The sequence below is a fragment of the Carcharhinus amblyrhynchos genome, unplaced genomic scaffold, assembly GCF_965287045.1.
Source record: "Carcharhinus amblyrhynchos unplaced genomic scaffold, sCarAmb.v2.hapA scaffold_42, whole genome shotgun sequence".
NCBI classification, from domain to species: Eukaryota; Metazoa; Chordata; class Chondrichthyes; order Carcharhiniformes; family Carcharhinidae; genus Carcharhinus; species Carcharhinus amblyrhynchos.
Genome location: NW_027649783.1, coordinates 1282384 through 1295612, shown reverse-complemented (window position 1 = coordinate 1295612; position 13229 = coordinate 1282384). Strand labels below are relative to the sequence as shown.

The window sequence follows — 13229 nt, the reverse complement described above, 5'->3', positions numbered from 1 at the left end:
TAAGGGCTGCTTAAGCGTAGTGAGCGATGGTTGTATAGTGGTGAGCATAGCTGCCTTCCAAGCAGCTAACTCCGCGTTTGATTCCCGGCCATCGCAGTAGCAATTTGCTGCGAACTTTATCCACTTCCTCCTGTGTTTTCAACCGAGTGGACAAAACCAGGGCGAGCGTAACATTTTACGATAATGAAATACAATAGAGATTTGTCTTTCTATTTTTATTCGGAACTAATTTGTTTGTAATGAAAAATTACTGAGATACAAAAACAAGTCTCTGACCCAGTAAGTGAGTTCTCCGTCAGAGACAAAGATACAAAAGTAAAGGAACAAATTTCAGCTCACACACTGAGCTCTGTACAATAACGGTGCCTGATGAAGTTAGTATGAACGCTACTGAGGTGATTATTTGCCTGAGAGCTCGTGGAGTTGCGATGGCCGAGTGGTTAAGGCTTTGGATTAGAAATCCAATGGGGTTTCCCCGCGCAGGTTCGAGTCCTGCTCGCAGCGATTATCATTGCAACTGTTTGCTTCCGGCAGCCCCAGAGCCAGAACTCCTTCTGGTATTTTGGTGCCAAGTATGTGGATCACCATCATGCTTTCAGCTCCATGGCTCCGGGCTGAGTGCAGGAAGGTGAGCTTGAAGAGGACACCTGGGTGCCGTCGGGCTGACATGGACAAGATAAGCCGAATGATTCAGTGCTGTTCCCTTTCTCTGGTTCCATGAGGGAAATCATAATGTGAGCAGATTGAAAAACAACAGCATCAGGAGCGCAAGGACAAAACAAGGTCTCATTTCAGAGGAAGATTCTTATGGAATGACGCACAGAACATAAGAAATAAATTTCATCAGAATACACTGAATGATCATTTCAAAATGCTGCTTGGATGATATGACATCGTGTTCATTCAAACACATTGCTGCAAGCTGGTCATTATTGGGCGTTCGGAACTCCTGGTTATAGCAGATTGGGAATGGAAGGAGCAGCTTCACATCTGCACATTGACAGGTCAAACTGTGTCTCAGATTGACAGCTCCCAGGACAGGTTTTCCTCTCCTCTCGCTCTGTGCTGTGGATTCTCGGGGATTAGTTGGAGTTTCCCAGCTCAGTAACTGTGAAAGCCTCTGAGGCCGGCGATGCTCACAGTGTCTGTTCCCCAGATTCAGGGGGCTGCAGCCAATCAGAGCTGTGCCTGGGTTAACCCAGAACTGGTTCAAATGATGATATTGTTCACAAGCTGAATTCTATTTGATCAGATGTAGATACAGATTGTGTGCACTCAGTCACTAAACAACAAGATCCCACCTTCATATAGAGTTGATGAGGGGGGATGGAGGGATAGAGTGAGTTAGAGCAGTGAGTCACAAATCTGTTCTATTAATATGCCCCGTTCTGTTGCAAACTTGTTCCCTGTTGTGTAAAAGAGATTCTCCGTGAGGATTTTTTTTGTCTGTAAATTGTTGCGTGTTGTATTAAGATGTTCCCTCTTCTGGTGTAATACTCCGGTTGCATATAAAATCCATTTAGTACAGATCGAGGTTTTATATATAGAACATAGAACACTGCAGCACAAACAGGCCCTTCGGCCCACAAGTTGCGCAAATCACATCAACATCGACCAAGCCAAAGAACTATCTTTAACTTCCAATCATATTAGATCCCGTATACTCATCCAGAAGTCATTTAAAATACCCCAGCGAGTTCGCCTCTACCACCGCCGCCGGCAGCCGATTCCACTCACTCTCCACCCTCTGAGAGAAAAACTTTCCCCCAGCATCTCCTCTGTACCTGCTCCCCAGCACCTTAAACCTGTGTCCGCTCGTAGCGACCATTTCAGTCCTGGGAAATAGCCCACGAGAATCCACCCTATCTATTCCTCTCAGCATTTTATAAACGTCTATCAGGTCGCCTCGCAACCTTTGTCTCTCCAGGGAGAAGAGACCTGGCTCCCTCAACCTATCTTCATAAGGCATGCCTCCCAATCCAGGCAACATCCTTGTAAATCTCCTCTGCACCCTCTCAATAGCTTCCACATCCTTTCTGTAGTGAGGCGACCCGAACTGCGCACAGTACTCCAAGTGGGGCCTGACAAGGGTCTTATAAAGTTGCAGCATTACCTCCCGACTCCTAAACTCAATCCCTTGATTGATGAAGGCCAGTGCACCATACGCCTTCTTGACCACATCCTCCACCTGCCAGGCCGATTTAAGAGTCCTGTGGACCCGGACCCCAAGATCCTTCTGCTCTTCAACTCAGCCAAGACTCCTACCCTTGATATTGTACTCCTGCATCCCATTGGCCTTGCCAAAATGGACCACTACATATTTATCCGTGTTGAAGTCCATCTGCCACTTCTCCGCCCAGTCTTGCATCCTATCTATGTCCCGCTGCAACTTCTGACATCCCTCCAGACTATCCACAACACCACCAACCTCCGTATCGTCGGCGAACTTACTAACCCATCCCTCCACTTCCTCATTCATGTCATTTATGAAAATGACAAACAGCAAGGGTCCGAGAACAGTTTTTGGGGAAAAGGGAAGCCAAATAACAGTTTATGTACTCCAGGTAAAAGTCACGACTGCTTCACAGTTACCGTTAAGTTGTTTCATCATCACCGTGAACAGGAGTAGCAGAGAACGCTTTCGATCCATCGATCTCTGGGTTATAGGCCCAGCACGCTTCTGCTGCACCAGCCTGCTACGGCAAAGGCTTGACTTGCTCCCAATGAATGTAGTCAGGCAGATTTTCACTCCTGTATCGTTTAATCGGAACACCAGTGTGAGGAGGTATCACTGCATCACACCGAGATTACAATAGACAGAGAAAAACACACAGTAGCAGCGTGAGAGACTGCTTAGACACATGGAACGATTTAAGCCATTTGACTGTGTTCGGAATTCCCTGAGAAAATAATGGAAATCTGTGTTTGATGAACAGCATTGGGTTTATTACAGATGTTTTCTCTTTAACTGCAAGATGATGAAAATACCTGGATCATCTCAACAAATAGTCGAGATATTTGTGGGGAGTCTCGAAATGTTTCCATCTTTGGAGATTATCCACTGTGAAGGGAAAGGCAAAACTGGATCTTGCGACGGGCACAATTGCAAACACCAGTGAAAAAGAACCAAGGCTCCGCTGGGAATTTAACCCAGGATCTCCTGCTTACTAGGCAGGCGCTTTAACCAACTAAGCCACAGAGCCTGTCACTGCTATGGATGGGTTCAGCGAAACGCTGGAAATACGTTCCAGATCTGGTGGTATTTGTGAAAAAGGAGATACTGCCAGAATTGGAAGGTACCTGTGAACAATGCGACTAAATACTGAACGGTTAAACGTGAGCTGGGTCCACTTACTGTTTTCAGACACACATTTGGTGTAAAAATAGAGATGTGATTCACACACACAGTTTTCTGCTCTGAAGGCAGCTGTGCTCCTTCTGTCGCACGAATTGATTTAAAAAAGAAAATACTTTATTCATACGGGGTATGTGTGTCTCTGGCCCGGGAAGCATTTATTGTCCAAATTAATTGTCTTTGGGTAATTGGCGATGAATTCATTCTGGAGACACTGCAGTCCATGTGGTGTATGTACACATAGACTGCTGTTAGGGAGGGAGTTCCGGGATTGTGAGCCAGCCATGGGAACGGTGATATGTTTCCAAGTCCGGATGATGTGTGTCTCGGAGTGGAACTTACAGGTGGTCATTGTTCCTCTGCATCAGCCCCTTGTGCTGAGAGATTTCTTGGGTTTGGATGGTTCCTCGCGAAGGAGAAAAAAAAAATCAGCATCAGAATTGGGATTTGAACCGAGGGCTGTAGAGAAGACTGTAACCGAATCAGAGCACCTCAGGCAGATCAGTGATCCTGACTACTTGACCCAAAGTGCAAAATCTGTGCAGAAATCGAATTGAATTCCATTTTTGTGGCATTTACATTTCAAACTCGATGCGTTTTTTCCCCATTTTTGAACCCCAGCCAGAGGCCTGTATCTGAGTCCCATCCTTCCCCAAGCCGCCGGGGGGTGAGGAGCTTCTCATTGCTGCATTGCTCTGTTTGCTCAAATCAACAAAGACCCAATTCCCGCCCTTCCTGTTCCTTACAGGAAGGTGTTGAGAGTGTCAGATCTGAGCAATGTGAAGTATCCGATTGGAGAGTTACATCCTGGCGACAGGAATATCTCTCCACAGCTGCTTTCGGAGCTGCTGAATATTTCCAGCATTTCCTCTTTCTGATTTTGTGTCTTCATTACAGGAGTTCATTTACTGACAACACAAAACTTGTCTCTCGGGCCAAGCTCCAGACACAGCTTTTCTGTGATCTTCAAACGGACAAGTTCACTCTTCACTTTCCTACACACATGCTTTAAAATCGGCTGGTCTCACATTCAGCACCCTGCGGCATCGCCTTCAAACCTCACCCCACCCTTCAACCGCCCACCAGGGTCTCAGAGGTGCAAGTACTTCTTAGGAATTGACAAAAGCAAGAAGATTACTGTGTTTGTGAGGGCATATAAAAGGTTAATCCATACTCACAAAGAGACTGTGAGAATCTCTCTCCCTCTCTATTTGATCAACAGAAGATACAGATTGTCTGCAGTCAGTCATTATCCAACAATATTCCCCCTTCCTATACAGTTACTGAGTGGGGGTGGAGGGATAGACACCGATAGAGTGAGTGAGGGCGGTGATAATTTATCAGATAATATATCAGTTACAGAAATCCTTGTAAATTCCGGCTTTATCCAGAAAGATTCTCTTGGAGAAACAGAAGCTGCAGTCTCAGCTCTCACTGATATTGTAGTAGAGACATATTATTAATCCCACACTCAGGAACAGTGCTGCATTTGGACAGAAGAGATGGGGAGAGGCAACAGAAACTGAATGGTCCAGTTTTAACAGTGTGCAGGCTCAGAGGGAGCTGAGGTTCAGAGAGATCTTTAAAGGAGAGAGGCGATTTTAAGAGAGTCGTCAGTAAGGCGGATTGGATGCTTGGCTTCAGAACTGGAGATACTGAGTATAAAAACTGGAAAGTTCTGCTCAATCTTTATAAAGCTCTGATTATCTCCGGCTGTTTTAGGATTGTACCCAGACCCCGTAATCACACTTTAGAAAGTGTGGGACAGTCCTGACGTGGGTGAAGATGAGATTTACTGCTTTGGATCGGTCGATGATGGATTTTAGCTCAAAGGTTTGACTGGATAATTCGGATTTTATCTCTGTGCAGCTAACGGGATTGAGTGGTGATGTAAGAGACGTGTAAAATAAATAACATATTGAACTAAGGTACACAGGGGGAAGTTGCTGCATTAGTTGCTGGCAGAAGGATTCAGGGACTGGCATTGAAGATTGAAGACTGGATGTGTAGGAGGCAGAGGATCCCCACAGTGCGGAATGAGGCCGCACCGACCATTCTGCACCAACTCTCCGACAGAGAATCCCTCTCTGTAACCCCACCTAATTACCCTACTAATCCCCCTGACAATAAGGGGGAATTTAGCCTGGCCAATCCGCCTAATCTGCACTTCATTGAAGATGGGAGGAAACCTGAACACCCGAAGTAAACACACACACACGGGGGGACCGTGCAAACTCCACACAGACAGGCAGCCAAGAATGTTGGAAATGATCTTCAGTTTTCTGCCGGTTACAAACACTGGGGATTCCCCTTCAGTTTGTGGCATCTGGGAATCAGGGAAACATCCAAAAATAGAACTGACAATTAATATAACCACGGCAGATATTCACACGGTACTGACATTCGGTAGGCAGTAATGTGTATCGACCGCGTGGCCTAATGGATAAGGCGTCTGACTTCGGTTAATATAACAGTGATGGTATCAGAAGGTTGCAGGTTCGAGTCCTGTCGCGGTCGTTTTATGCAGAAATCTGGTCGTAGTTCCAAAACAAAACGGGATGTCCTTCTACAGCTGAAAGCTCTGCATTTTCTTGCTAACATTGCAGGGATCTTTCTCAGAATGTATTTCCTTGTTGTTTTGTTCATTCAATTTTCTAATCTCATTATTTTAATCTCGTCCCAAGAAATCAATCTTTTCTTTGCGATCTTAATAAATTGTTGATGCTCCCGAATGGAGCAACAGGCTTTGATGCAATCTGTTCAATAGAATTCTGTGGAGGGAATTCTAATCTCCTCAGGAAGGGGTTTAATAATGAGCTGAATGAACTGTTTCTGTTTTCAGGGATGAAAGGTGATGTCACTGGGCTGGTAATCCGGAGACCCGCACTAGTATTTGGGAACACGGAGTAAATCCCACTGCGGCAGCTGGTGGAATTTCAATTCATTGATGAAGTCAATCTGGAATTGAAAGCTAGTCTCAGTAATGGTGGCCTTGGAACTACTGTCAATTGGAGTAAAATATGATCTGGTTCATCGGTGCACATTAGATGAAGACGTTTGCCCTCCTTACCTGGTTAGGCTCAGAGGGAGCTGAGGTTCAGAGAGATATTTGAAGGTGAGGGGAAATTTTGAAAGAGTCGTTAGGAAAACGGACGGGATTCTTGGTTTCATAAATGGAGACACTGTGTATGCAGAGAATCCCTGCATTGCAGAAGGAAACCAGTCAGCCCAAGGAGTCTGAACCGATTCTCTAAAAGAACATATTTTGCGCAATTTTACCATGGCTAATCCCCCGAACCTCCACATCCTGGAACCTAAGGACCAATTTAGCATGGCCAATGCACCTAGCCAGTCTTTGGAGTGAGGGAGGAAACTGGAGCACCCAGAGGGAACCCACGCAGACACGAGGAGGACGTACAAACTCCATGCAGTCACCCAAGGCCCGAATCAAACATGGACAGCAGTGCGAATTACTGTACCACTTTACCGCGCTCTTTAATGCATCAAATCAGAGAAGATATGCTTCATTTCTATATTTTATCTTGCATTAATTACTAGTAGCGGATTCAGTGACACAGAATGAGGATTGGAGGTAAGATATGCAGACACGGGGTAGCTGACATGTTCTCTAACTTTCAACTCAAATCTTGAATTTAATGAAACAGTGCCTTGAAATCTAACTTTGGGGCTCAGCGGGGGGATTAGTGGGAACTTTGTGATTGGAAAATCGTTTTATTTTACACAAGAGAGACTCCGAGATCTCACAGACACCAAACACAGTTGGATAAGTTTGACTCGGCACGGTAACACAATGGTTAGCATTGCTGCTTCACAGCTCCAGAGACCTGGATTCGATTCGTGGGTTGGGTCACTACCTGTGTGGAGTTTGCATGTTCTCCCAATGTTTGCATGGGTTTTCACCCACAGTCCAAAGAACATCCTTCCTCAGATAAGAAGACAAAACTGCAGCTGTGGCCTCACCAAGACCCTGCATAATTGCATCAAGACATCCCTGCTCCTGTACTCGAAGCCTCTCGCTATGAAGGCCACCATGCCATTTGCATTTTTTACTGCCTGCTACAGCGGCATGTTTCCCTTCAGTGACTGGTGCATGAGGACACTCTGTTCTGGTTGCACATTCTCTTCTCCTAACTTATGACCATTCAGACCATAATCTGTCTTCCCGTGTTTGCTAACGAATTGGATCACTTCACATTTATTCAAAATATACTGCATCTGCCAATCATTGAGCCATTCGCTCAACTTGGCCAAATCAGGCTGCAGGATATGGTGTAAGGTGACTCTGAGATAAAGGGATGGCGAGAGAAACGAGGTGACTGCAGTCTGACTCTGACTCTTCAAATCAGTTATTGCGCCGTTGTTGAAAGTGAATGTGCCTGAGAACAGGAGAAAAGCAGATCATGGGCCAGGGATTTATTTTCTGTCAAAAGTAAAATAAACTTGTCATCAGCCAGTGTCTGGCTGAGAACTGGCGAGGGGAGGGGAGAGGGAGGGGAGGGGAGCGGGAGGGGAGGGGGTCTGCTTAAATAACATTCATATAAATATTTTCATGATCCATCTGTGTCTAATGGAAAATCTAGTTTGAAATTGTTGTCAGTGGAAAATTTGTTTAAATGAAAAAAAGGTGCCTGAAAACTAATCAATGAATTCTCAGTCAGAAACAATAGTAAAAAGGTGACTTCAAACTGTCCCGAAAAACGAGAGAAGCCAAGTTCAGTTTACAAACTGTCCGATGGACAGACCTGATGTCCGGTAACATCAGCAACGGAGGTAGTTCCGTAATTATAAGTGATTAAAATAACGGTTGTTGATCTTCCTGAGCGATGGTGGTATAGTGGTGAGTATAGCTACTTCCCAAGCAGTTGACCCGCGTTCTATTCCCAGCCATCGCATTGGTAATTTATTTATAACTTTATCCACTTCCTCCTGTGTTTTCAACCGAGTGGACAAAAACAGGGTGAACGCAACTTTTGACTATAATGAAAGACAATAGAGATTTTTCTTTTTTCTTTTTTTATAAAGAACAAAGAACAAAAACAACCCGGGAAACAGGCCCTTCGGCCCAACGAGCCCGCGCCGCCATCGCAACACCATCAGTCCCCCTCTCCACCCATGACCCCTATCTATTGTTTTTATGGCCATCCACCTTGAGGGAAACTAATTTAGGGACAATTTATTCCTGCCAATCAGCCTAACAGCACATCTTTGGGGTGTGGGAGGAAACCGGAGCACCCGGAGAAAACCCACGCAAGCACGGGGAGAATGCGCAAACTCCCACAGACACCACCCCAAATCCATGTGTCTGCACAGCAATCAGTGATAGTCACTGAGCTGTCGTCTTGCCCAGTATCTTGTCCAGTTTAGGCACACACTAACAACATGAAGCACTAGGCCAATCTCGAACAACCAAGAGCAGTCCCAGTACGACCCATCGCGTGTATGCCCCTCGTTGGACACAAGGCGGACCGACTTAAAACCTGTGAATGAAAAGAAAAAAAAATGTTTTTGTACCATATCCATTTACCTTACCAGGGACGCCCCAATGCTAATGACCCTTGTTTAAAACAATCTCCTATATCCACCCATCTCCAACCCACTCATGTGCCTGTCTAAGTTACTCTTAAATGACTCTAGCGTGTTTGCCTCCACCACCTTACTTGGCAGAGCATTCCATACCCCCACTACCCTCTGTGTGAAAAACCTCCCTCTATTATCTGTGTTATACCTCTCCTCCCTCAATGGCCCCTGGTCCTATGTGTCTCTATTATAGGAAATAGCTTACCACTGTTTACTCTATCTATACCCTTCATAATCTTATATACCTCTATGAGATCCCCCCTCAGTTGGCGTCTTTCAAGGGAAAAGAGCCCCAATTTATTCAAACGTTCCTCATACCCCAGTCCTTCCATACCAGGCAACATCCTGGTAAACCTCCTCTGCACTCACTCCAGAGTATTCTGACGTGGAGACTCTCCACAGTCTCCACGTCCTTCCGGTAGTAAGGCGACCAGAACTGGACGCATTACTCTAAATGCGGCCTAACCAACGTTCCGTACAACTGCAACATTAGACTCCAGCTCTTATATTCTATACCCCTTCATATAAAGACTAACATACCATAGGCTTTCTTCACCACACTCTCCACTTGCACTGCCACCTTCAAAGACATGTGCACTTCCACCCCCAGGTCTCGTTGCGATTCTACACTCCTTACGGCCTTACCCTTTATCATATAACTCCCCCCTACATTATTCAGGCCAAAATGCATCACTTCACATTTACCTCGATTAAACTCCATGTATCTGCCCAATACACCAGCCTGTCAATATCCCGCTCCTCACTGCCCGCCAATCCAGCCATCTTGGTGTCATCAGCAAATTTGCTGATCACACCACCTCCTCCCTCTTCCAAATCATTTATACACACTACAAAGAGAAGAGGTCCCAGTACTGAGCCCTGCGACACACCACTAGTGACAGACCTCCAGCTAGAAAAGGACCCTTCCACTACTACTCTCTGACCCCTCTTTGCAAGCCAGTTCTCTAGCCATCTAGATACCTGGCCACGTCTCCCATGAGCTTTAATCTTCTCTACCAACCTACCATGAGGGACTTTGTCAAACGCCTTACTGAAATCCATCTCGACGACATCAACGGCTCGTCCTTTGTCGACCGTTTTTGTCACCTCCTCAAAAAATTCTACCAGATTTGTAAGGCAAGACTTCCCCTTTACAAAGCCATGCTGCGTATCCCTAATCAGATCACAACGCTCTAAATGCTCATACATCCTATCCCTAAGAATCCTTTCCATCAACTTGCCCACCACTGACGTTAAACTCACTGGCCTATAGTTACCCGGGCTATCCCTCCTACCCTTTTTAAACAACGGTACCACGTTCGCTATCCTCCAGTCCTCAGGGACCTCACCTGTGTCCAAAGAAGAGACAAAGATTCGCGTCAGAGGCCCAGCAATCTCATCCCTCGCCTCCCTAAGCAGCCTAGGATAAATGCAATCGGGCCCCGGAGATTTATCGGTTTTAATGCTACCTAAACACTTCTTCCCTCGTAATCGATAGATCTTTCAATTGGTCTACCTGTGAGGGATGGTAGCGGTAGTGTAATTTTTGAGTCAAGCCATCTGGGGCGGAAACCATGACAGAACCGTTAGTGTAACCTGAGGGGTTAAACGCTAAGACCAGCAGATGATGAAACACGCAGAAAAAGAAGAAAAAAAACATGAGACTGGCAGGCGCCCGGGGTCTTCAGCATAGCCTAAAAGAGATTTACACCATATAAAATAAATGTGTAAGCAATTTACGGGACAATGAAAAAGAGTTAGCTGAATTGATGAGAGGTAAAACGATTTAAGCCTTAAAAGGGGTGATTGGATTAGAGTTAATGGGATGTCAACAAGGGAGGAGATCACTCAGTAAAGAGATTAAGAAGTGGTAACCAATAAAGAAAGGAGGGCTGTCCTATTGTTATCTAGAAAAATGTATATAAACTATGATTGTGTAAAGCAAGGTGTGTGTACCCACGGGACGGCACCCTTTCTTGCAAGATCGAATAAACCGACAGTTAGCTGAACTCATCCGTGTATTTGATTCAAGGGGGGGAATCATAAAGTGAGTATCTGACCGTTTCTCACATACCGCTCCCTCGATGACCGGGCCAGACATCAACCCCCTCCCCTTCGTGAATACTGACGCAAAGTATTCATTCAGGATCTCCCCCATTCCCCCTGGCTCTCAGCACAATTCCCCTCGTCTGTCCCTGAGGGGACCTATTCCCTAATTCGTTTCTAATGAAACATTACTGAGCTACAAAAACATGTCTTTGGCCTAGTAAGTGAGTTCTCCGTCAGAGACAAAGATACAAAAGTAGAGGAACAAATTTCAGCTCACACACTGAGCTCTGTACAATAACGGTGCCTGATGAAGTCAGTATGAACGCTACTGAGGTAATTCTATCAGCACAGCAAATTGCGGAGCTGCGGTGGCCGAGTGGTTAAGGCGTTGGATTAGAAAATTCAACGGAGTTTCCGCGCGCAGGTTCGAGTCCTGCTCGCGGCGATTATCTTGGAAACTGTTTGCTTCCGGCTGAGCCGGAGCTCCTTCTGGTATTTTGGTGCAAAGTATGTGGATCACCATCATGCTTTCAGCTCCATAGCCCCGGGCCGAGTGCAGGAAGGTGAGCTTGAAGAGGACACCTGGGTGCCCTCGGGCTGGCATGGACAAGATAAGCCGAATGATTCAGTGCTGTTCCCTTTCTCTGGTTCCATGAGGGAATCGATAGTAGTCATGATGTGGGTAAGCTTGCGAGTATATTATCAAATAAATAGGTTGGACTAAAACCTGGTGTTGTCAGACTTTTTACTGTTTTTCCATGAGGGAAATCAGAATGTGAGCAGATTGAAAAACAACAGCATCAGGAGCGCAAGGACAAAACAAGGTCTCATTTCAGAGAAAGATTCTTATGGAATGATACACTGAACATAAGAAATAAATTTCATCAGAATACACTGAATGATCATTTCAAAATGCTGCTTGGATGATATGACATCGTGTTCATTCAAACACATTGCTGCAAGCTGGCCATTATTGGGCGTTAGGAACTCCTGGTTATAGCAGATTGGGAATGGAAGGAGCAGCTTCACATCTGCACATTGACAGGTCAAACTGTGTCTCAGATTGACAGCTCCCAGGACAGGTTTTCCTCTCCTCTCGCTCTGTGCTGTGGATTCTCGGGGATTAGTTGGAGTTTCCCAGCTCAGTAACTGTGAAAGCCTCTGAGGCCGGCGATGCTCACAGTGTCTGTTCCCCAGATTCAGGGGGCTGCAGCCAATCAGAGCCGTGCCTGGGTTAACCCAGAGCTGGTTGAAATGGTGATATTGTTCACAAGCTGAATTCTATTTGATCAGATGTAGATACAGATTGTGTGCACACAGTCACTAAACAACAAGATCCCGCCTTCATATAGAGTTGATGAGAGGGGATGGAGGGATAGAGTGAGTTAGAGCAGTGAGACACAGACCGCCAGATAATGTCTCAGTGACAGAAATCCTTGTAAATTCCGGCTTTATCCAGAGAGATTCTCTTGGAGAAACAGAAGCTGGAGTCTCAGTTCTCAGAAAAACATCAGGTAAGGCGATAAAGGAGCAGCGCTCCGAAAGCTACTGGTTTTGCTAACAAATATATCTGTTGGACTTTAACCTGGTGTTGTGAGACTTCTTATCACGAGGGCAGAATCAGTGGAGTTGAGATATCTCAGAGGATTGTTCGGCTGGAGATGACGAAAGGCAGGAAGAGCTGAGGACATGGAGGGATTTGGAAACACGGATAAGAATATTCAAACTGAGACATTGCTTAACCACGAGTCAGTGTTTGTCACTGAGCACAGGGTTGATGCATTTATATATTTGGAGTAAATTCTGTTTTAATGATGAGAAATCAGTTAGCAGCTTCCTGGACACAGCAGCAAAATAAATCGGATCAGAAGTGGATCACATGGTCCCTCAAGCCTGCTGCTCCATTCAATAGGGTTATACTATAGACTCATAAACCACAGAATCTTTACAATGCAGTAACAGCCCATTTGGTGTTACTGAAACAACATTCTATCTAATCCCGCTCCCCCGCCTCACAGCCCCGAGACCTGACTTTGGTTCTGACTTTTGCTGATTTTGCACATTCTCCCCCGTGGGTTTCCTCTGGGTTCCCTGGTTTGCTCCCTGGTTGAAACATGTGCAGGTGAGGTGGATTGGCCATGTTAAATGTTGCTTTAGTTTCCAAAGATATGTACATTAGGCACTGAATCGCTGCAGTTTTGATACTTATCTTGAATATTTTCCCCTG

The 13229-nt window shown here is 45.6% G+C and overlaps 4 non-coding genes across 4 annotated transcripts; 3 read left to right on the top strand and 1 right to left on the bottom strand.

The window, feature by feature from the left end:
* The first annotated feature begins 422 nt into the window (after positions 1–422).
* Positions 423–504, top strand: trnas-aga (transfer RNA serine (anticodon AGA)). The gene has a single exon. It is a non-coding gene; the product is annotated as a tRNA-Ser (tRNA).
* Positions 505–3129: 2625 nt separating this feature from the next.
* On the bottom strand, positions 3130–3203 carry trnat-agu (transfer RNA threonine (anticodon AGU)). Its single transcript has one exon. It is a non-coding gene; the product is annotated as a tRNA-Thr (tRNA).
* Positions 3204–5780: 2577 nt separating this feature from the next.
* Positions 5781–5872, top strand: trnar-ucg (transfer RNA arginine (anticodon UCG)). Its single transcript is given in 2 exon segments — positions 5781–5817; positions 5837–5872. It is a non-coding gene; the product is annotated as a tRNA-Arg (tRNA).
* A 5492-nt stretch (positions 5873–11364) lies between these two features.
* Positions 11365–11447, top strand: trnas-aga (transfer RNA serine (anticodon AGA)). The gene has a single exon. It is a non-coding gene; the product is annotated as a tRNA-Ser (tRNA).
* The last annotated feature ends 1782 nt before the right edge of the window (positions 11448–13229 follow it).